This window comes from Silene latifolia, chromosome 3, assembly GCF_048544455.1.
Source record: "Silene latifolia isolate original U9 population chromosome 3, ASM4854445v1, whole genome shotgun sequence".
In the NCBI taxonomy this organism is placed as follows: Eukaryota; Viridiplantae; Streptophyta; class Magnoliopsida; order Caryophyllales; family Caryophyllaceae; genus Silene; species Silene latifolia.
In genome coordinates this window covers 131,519,555-131,527,246 of record NC_133528.1, presented here as the reverse complement: position 1 = coordinate 131,527,246, position 7,692 = coordinate 131,519,555, and the positions used below count along the sequence as shown (strand labels likewise).

General features: G+C 44.1%; 1 non-coding gene across 1 annotated transcript; it reads left to right on the top strand.

Annotated features, from left to right (window-relative positions):
• Positions 1-7,132: 7,132 nt before the first annotated feature.
• On the top strand, positions 7,133-7,241 carry LOC141650297 (small nucleolar RNA R71). Its single transcript, XR_012546337.1, has one exon. It is a non-coding gene; the product is annotated as a small nucleolar RNA R71 (small nucleolar RNA).
• The last annotated feature ends 451 nt before the right edge of the window (positions 7,242-7,692 follow it).

The following is a 7,692-nucleotide window of genomic DNA, read 5'->3' as shown; positions in this document are numbered from 1 at the left end:
TCTCCGGACCCCGAGTCACTCTCCTCCTCCTCAGCAGCAGCAGCGGGAGTGGCCCTCCTGGAACCGGAGGCACCAGTAGTAGTAGTGGGAGGGGGGTCTCCTGGCATGCTGAGGGTAACCGCCCGCAGGGGGGACAAAGTAAGAAGGGTGAGTCCAGTCACCCTGTGGAAGCATCCCCCCCGAGCTAGCTCCTCGTAGACCGGGTACAGGGCTATGGCCGTGTCCAACCTGTGCTGGTTGAAACTCCTGCACAAATCACCCAAAACACGTGACATTGCCCTCCTCCCATGACCGGAGGGACAACCAAAGGAGTAGGTGGTAGAAAAGTGGATGTACCAAAGAGAGGGGTGGTAGTGGAGGTAGGGGTGCCTGTGAAGAGGAGGCACGAGCCCTCCTCGAAGTGCTAGCAGAGGAGTGGCCGCCACCGCAGGAAGCCTCGTAACTAGGCAAGGGCGGCCGGCCGCTCCCTCAACAAAGGGTAAGGGCGGGACAGAGGGTAGCCGATGGATGGGATGCGGTCACGTATGAAAGAATCAATCTTCCACCGCATCTGTCTATCGATCCAATAGACACCCCTCGCGTAACGGAGGTCCATGAAACGCAGGTCAGGGTCGATGGGGTCCTCCTGTCGAGGGAAAAGTAAAACAAGGCGGTTGGCGATACGTGTCACCAATCCGCCACAGGCAATGGTGGTCAAGGTGCCCTCACTTACAGTCTAAAAGTGAGCGGCAGTCAAGTAGGCAATGTTATAGATACGGGCTGTCCGACGCTCAACGTTCAGATAGCCCGCCAAAATTGAAAGCTCAATATTATTCACATTATTAGACTCTTTATGGCCAAAAATGGTATTACCCATTAGCCGTAGAAAATAACGAAGAGGGGGCAAATGGACAGAAGTGCCCGTCCTCCTCGACCCGTAAGTGTCACCGATACAAGACCACATGACCCGATGACTGTCTGAGGTGTCCGAGGTTCTGCCCTCGAAGTAAAGACCCAGAAACCCCGCAAAATCAGCAAGTGTCAGAGAGTAATTGACATTGAAAAGACGAAAAGAAATGCAAGGTTTGGTCGAATCAGCCTCGAAAGCTTTCGTGTCGAAAGCATAAGACGAAAAGAATTCAAGGGTCAAAACATAATATGTGAACTCAGCCATGTCCACAAGACCCATCATACCTGTCCCATTTAGCAGGGACACGACCGACTAAATGTGACCTAGTTTCTCCAAAGTGTCTTTATGGAGAAACCGGGTAGCTGTGACCTTCGTACTCGAAACAAAGAAGGAAAATTTAGCGCGCTAAATAGGTTTAGCAAAGATAACCTGCGGATAGTCAGGTAGACTATCCGTAGTGGCTTCTATCATCAGGGGCGGTCCGCGTGGCCGCTTAGCAGGCCTTTGGCTCGATTGTCCCTCTTGCATTGGCTCCTTTCCTTTTGTCATTTTTGTTACCTGCGATCAACACATTAGCAACAAGAAATCCCCAAACAATGTCAATTTCTGGAAACCCGAATCAAAATCAAAACTGGAATGCAAATTAGGGTTTCGAAAAAATTGGGGAAAACGGCTTAAAACTCATCCTAGCTGCTCATTTGCTTGAAAATTAAAGGGGAAAGGATAGATTAGGCAATTAAAGTATAAAGAAGGCAAGAAATCATCCCAAAAATCGATTTCCCCAAATCGATTTTTTCATCTCACAAGCACAAAACTCAGAAAGTTTCGCATAACAACCACAATAAATCGAGAATAGAGCATGGGAATGAGATTAGAGACTTACCTTGAAGAAACTTTGAAGATTAAAGCCCGAAAAATCGAGTGAAAGACGGGATTGCAGGTGAAAAATCGCTAAAAGGGATGAACTTAGGGTTTGTCTATTTGCTGAGTTTGTGAGAAAAGAAGAGTAAATGAATGAATAAGGAGAGAAAACTTCCTTAATAGAACGGTTTCGGAACCCGCGAAGTGGTCGATCGACCACTTTACTCTGTCGATCGACCGGTCTGTCACTAAATCGCCTTTCGAGTCTCGCTTGATCGATCGATCAACCACCTAGTCGATCGATCGCTAGACTGCAATTTAGCTCAAATTCGTCAAACTTGTTTCCCGACTTAATCTCCGTCTTTCTCACAGCATCCAGTAAACCACTTACGCACTTTGCATAAAATAAATTCCTGCAGAAATTATCAAAGGCGTACAATTTTTCCAAACCAAGAAATTGCAGAATGCATGAAATTAAACAAAAACTCAAAAGAAAAGCGAATAAAATAAAAAAAAAAACAAAATAAAATTCCTAAATTACAAATAATTACAACCTGGGTTGCCTCCCAGTTAGCGCTGGTTTAAGAGGTCCTGCACGACCTTTTTACCTCACTTTTCATCATCTGATAGCGGGTCGAAGTACAATACCTCGACTTTCCCAACATATGCATCTGATCCATGATAGTGCTTCACATATTGGCCATTAACCTTGAACCTTTCTCCAGCATAGGTCTCCAATTCAACTGATCTGAACTTTGTGACAGCTGTGACCGTATAGGGGCCGGTCCACCTGGATTTCAGCTTACCAAGAAATAAACGGATACGAGCGTTAAAAAGAAGTACCTTATCGCCAATATGGAACTCGCGCTTGATGATTCTCTTGTCGTGCCAGCGCTTTGATTTCTCCTTGTAGATCCTTGCATTGTCATAGGCTAGCACCCTAAATTCCTCTAGCTCATTCAAATTTGTGTCATGCGTTTCTCACGAGAGAGGTTAGGATCCAAATTCAAATCACAAATAGCCCACCAAGACTTACGCTCTAACTCAACAGGTAAATGACATGTCTTACCATAAATCAATCGGTATGGTGACATCCCGATTGGCGTTTTAAACGCAGTTCTATAAGCCCATAAGACATCATCCAACTTAAGACTCCAATCTTTCCGTGATTTAGAAACAACTTTAGCTAAGACTTCCTTCAATTCTCTGTTAGAAACCTCAACCTGACCACTAGTTTGGGGATGATACCCCAAACCTCTACGATGTTGGACACCGAATTTAGTCAATAAAGCACTAAGCTGTTTCTCTTTAAAATGCATTCCCCCATCGCTAATGACAACCCGAGGGACACCAAAACGAGGGAAAATGATCTTTTTAAACAGTTTAATCACGGCCTTTGCATCGCAATGGGGGGTAGCAATAGCTTCCACCCATTTGAATACATAATCTACGGCTACGAGGATATATTTGTTACCTTGACTGCTCGGAAAAGGTCCTTGATAATCAATGCCCCAGACATCGAAAATCTCAACCTCAAGAATGCCTACCTGTGGCATCTCATGTCTTCTTGAAATATTCCCCGATCTTTGACAAGCATCGCACTCAAAGAACAAAATTGCGACTATCTGCATGCAAAGTTGGCCAATAGAAACCAGATTGAGTACCTTTTAGCTACGGTCCCGGACGGACCGCGATGACCACCATAAGCGTAAGAGTGGCAAGACTCTAGGATATCCTTCACCTCCCACTGAGGTACGCATCTCCGGATGAGACCGTCTGCGCATTCCTTGAAAACATAAGGATCATCCCAAAAATATTGTCTAGCATCATAGGCAAACCGCTTTCTTCACGCCATGAAAGCTCGGGTGGTATCCTACATGTCACAAAGAAAAGTTAGCAAAATCAACAAACCACGGAGGTGGATAAGACCCTGAAGTAGTAATAGCTAACAGACTCTCATCAAGAAAAGAATCATTAATAGGCAACGAATCCTCCCTTTCTGTCACCAGACGAGATAAGTGGTCACTACCACATTCTCTCGCTCCTTTCTTATCTTTGATCTCCAAATCAAACTCCCGCAAAAGGAGTATCCACCTCAAAAGCCTCGGCCGCATCTTTCTTAATAAAGAGAGTCTTCAACGCCGCATGGTCGTATAAACAATAACCTTAGAACCTAACAAATAAGACCGAAATTTGTCTAAGGCAAAAACAACAGCTAGAAACTCTTTCTCAGTGGTAAAATAATTAATTTGAGCCTCATCCAGAGTTTGGCTCGCATAATATATGGCATTCAGAGCTTTATTCTTCCACTGTCCCAAAACTGCGCCGATTGCACAATCGTTGGCATCACACATGATCTCAAATGGGAGGTCCCAATCAGGCGGCTGAATGATTGGCGCTGAAACTAGGGCCTCCTTTAACCTGTTAAAAGCGGTAAGGCACTCATCAGTAAATTCAAAGACAGCATCCTTAAGGAGCAAATGTGTAAGTGGTTTAGCAATTTTTGAAAAATCCTTAATGAAACGCCGATAGAAACCAGCGTGACCAAGGAAACTCCTCACTCCTTTAACATTCACGGGAGGAGGTAATTTCTCAATCACTTTCACCTTTGCCTTATCAACATGTATACCTTTATCAGAAATCAGATGCCTTAACACAACTCCCTCATTGACCATAAACTGACACTTTTCCCAGTTTAAAACAAGATTAACATCTATACAACGCTGCATGACTTTATCAAGGTTAGCTAAACAACGATCAAAGTCACTACCATAAACTGAGAAATCATCCATGAATACTTCCATAATATTTTCTATATAATCAGAAAAAATCCCCATCATGCACCTCTGAAAGGTAGCAGGGGCGTTACACAGTCCGAAAGGCATTCTACGATATGCAAAAACACCCTGTGGACAGGTAAAAGTAGTCTTACTCTGATCGTCCGGATGAATAGGGATCTGAAAGAACCCTGAATATCCGTCTAGAAAACAGAAAAATTTGTTAGAAGCAAGTCTTTCAGTCATTTGGTCAACAAAAGGGAGGGGGAAATGGTCTTTCTTGGTGGCGGCATTCAACTGTCTATAATCAATGCACATCCGCCACCCTGTCACTACTCGAGTTGGTATTAATTCATTTTTATCATTTTTAACCACGGTAGTCCCTCCTTTCTTCTGGACTACCTGAATCAAGCTAACCCACTTGAGTTGCCAACTGTATAAATAATACCTGCATCAAGTAGTTTCATCACCTCAGCCATAACAACTTCCTACATCTTCGGGTTCAACTTGCGTTGACCCTGTCTGTAAGGCTTGTGGCCTTCTTCCAGCTCTATCCTATGCATACAAACATCAGGGCTTATGCCCTTAATGTCATCCAAAGAATAACCCAAAGCCTTCCTGTTTTTCTTAAGTACACACATCAAAGCGCATACCGGTCATCGTTAAGCTTAGAGCTAACAATAGCTGGGTATTGCTCCGTATCATCTAGAAAAACATACTTAAGATTAGGAGGAAATGGCTTACGCTCCGGCACCTTTACCTCTACAAAGATAGACAGAATCGCTTCAATGGTGTAGCAAGTGTTCACCAAGTTATCGTTGGCCAGGCTCAAAAGCATCTCATCTTCTTCTTCATTGAGCTCATAGCTCTCCATTGAGGCAACCAAAGCATCCGGCTCCTCAAATTCTCCATCAGTATTACCCGCACACTCATCTAAATGGGTTAGATCAGCTAAGGGATCCTTGGCTAAGGATTCCCTCCAATTACAAGTAACAACCCCATCAACAATATCAATGGAATAACACGTATCCTCATCAAGCAGTTCAGTTGCCTTGTGAGCAAGATCAACTCAATGGTGTCATCCCCTACCTCTAAGGTGATGGTTCCGCGTTTGACATCTATCACAACCCCACTGTATGTAAGAATGGTCTCGCCTAAAATAATAGGTATCCGACTCGTCCTCTCGCAATGTCCAAAACAACGAAATCGACAAGAATAAAAAACTTACCCACTCGAACGGGTACATCCTCTAAAACACCTATAGGTCTCCGAGTCGATCTATTTGCCATTTGAACGGTAATATCGGTTACCTTGAGTCTACCAATGTTTAACCTTTCGCAAAATGTAATACGGCATGACACTAACACTAGCCCCTAAGTCACAAAGGGCCTTTCCAATTACGTGGTTACCTATAGTGCAAGGAATTGAAAAACTACCCGGGTTCTTTAATTTAGGTGGCACATTAACTTGTGAAAGAGCATTACATTCCTCCACAAACGCAACATTACCATCATCACGAAAATTTCTCTTACGATTCAAAATATCTTTCATAAACTTAGCATAAGAGGGTACCTGGGTAATTAAATCAGTGAAAGGAACCGTTACCTCGAGATTCTCGACCATCTCCGTAAACTTACCAAACTTACGCTCCACTTAGTAGCCTTCGACGCTCCGGATACGGGATCGCAACACCGGCCGTAGGATCAATAACCTTCGGCTTCCGTAGGTTTAAAACCCCACAAATCATCAATGAGTGAAGAATCATGCGACTAGTTGACGGATTTGCATCCTGATCTGAGTTCCAACGATCGATCGGTATGAGTGGTCGATCGACCAAGTAGCCGGGCGTGAATGTTCTTCGTCTGCACTGACTTCGTCAGTGTCTCGATCCGATCGATCGAGGATGTTGGTCGATCGAATGGATGTGCTGGGTGTGAATAGTTTCTGACCAGAAACTATTTTATCTGACACTTCAATCGATCGACTGGGAATGTTGGTCGATCGACCAGAAGTACTGGCATTCAGACTCGTTTTTGCACCAGAATTTAAACGAGCTTCTTCATCATTTCCCGAGTCTTCCTTTGGCTTGTCGGGGCTTTCATAAGAAAGGCCACTTCTGAGATTGATGACATTGATCGTCTCAACCGGCCCTTCACATTTGCTTGAAGAATTAGCAGCTTGCTTAGCCTCCATATTCTCCAATTGTTTCACAAAATTCCTTGAGGACTCAATCCCGGCGGCTTCCATATTCGCCACTTGAACCAAAAGGAGTTGGACCATCTCTCTCAACTTCTCGATCTCATCTGAGTTTTGAACAGGAATTTCGACTTTCGCCTTGGAAGCTTCAGAAATCTCGAGCTTCTCGAGACGGGTAGAAATGGAAGTCATAAGTGTCACAACAGCAGTCATTTCTTCACTTTGCTTTCGTGACTTTCCACGTGAACTTCCAAACTCAGCTTTATGGACTGCCATCTCCTCGATAGTGTTCCAACCTTTACTTTGATCGGTATTGTTTTGAAACCTGCCATTAGCAGCTGCATCCAAGATGACCTTGTAATCATCATATAAAGCATTGTAAAATAGGTTGCAAAGATACCATTGCTGGAAACCATGATGAGGGACAGCTCGGACCAAACTTTTGAAACGTCTCCATGCTTCACAAAAATCTTCGTCGGTTCCTTGCTGAAAACTCGTGATTTTACCCTTCAAGGCATCCGTCTTTGAAAGCGGGAAGTACTTCTTGTAGAAGGCTAATGCCAAAGATGTCCAATCTGTGACTCCAGCTGCTACCCTATCGAGGTAGCGGTACCAATCTCGCGCCGAATCCTTCAAGGAGTACAAGAACATAAACTCCTTTACTTCATCTTGAGTTACCCCAGCCGGTATAGGTATGGAACATCAATAGTCTGTGAAAGTTTCCATATGCTTCAAGGGGTCTTCATCCGCACTGCAACGATTTCGCTCCACTAAATCAATATAAGAGGAACGAAACTCAAAATTACCGGTAGTAGGGGTAGGTAACTGGCGCCCCTTTGGAAGGTGGTGCTCCTTTGGCTGAAAATTATCATATATTGTAGCCATAATTTCCAAAGTGAGAGTACTCAAGTCTTCCTCTCAAAAACCTGTCTTCTAACTGTGCAAAAGCAAAACTAGAAGCAAAGGTAA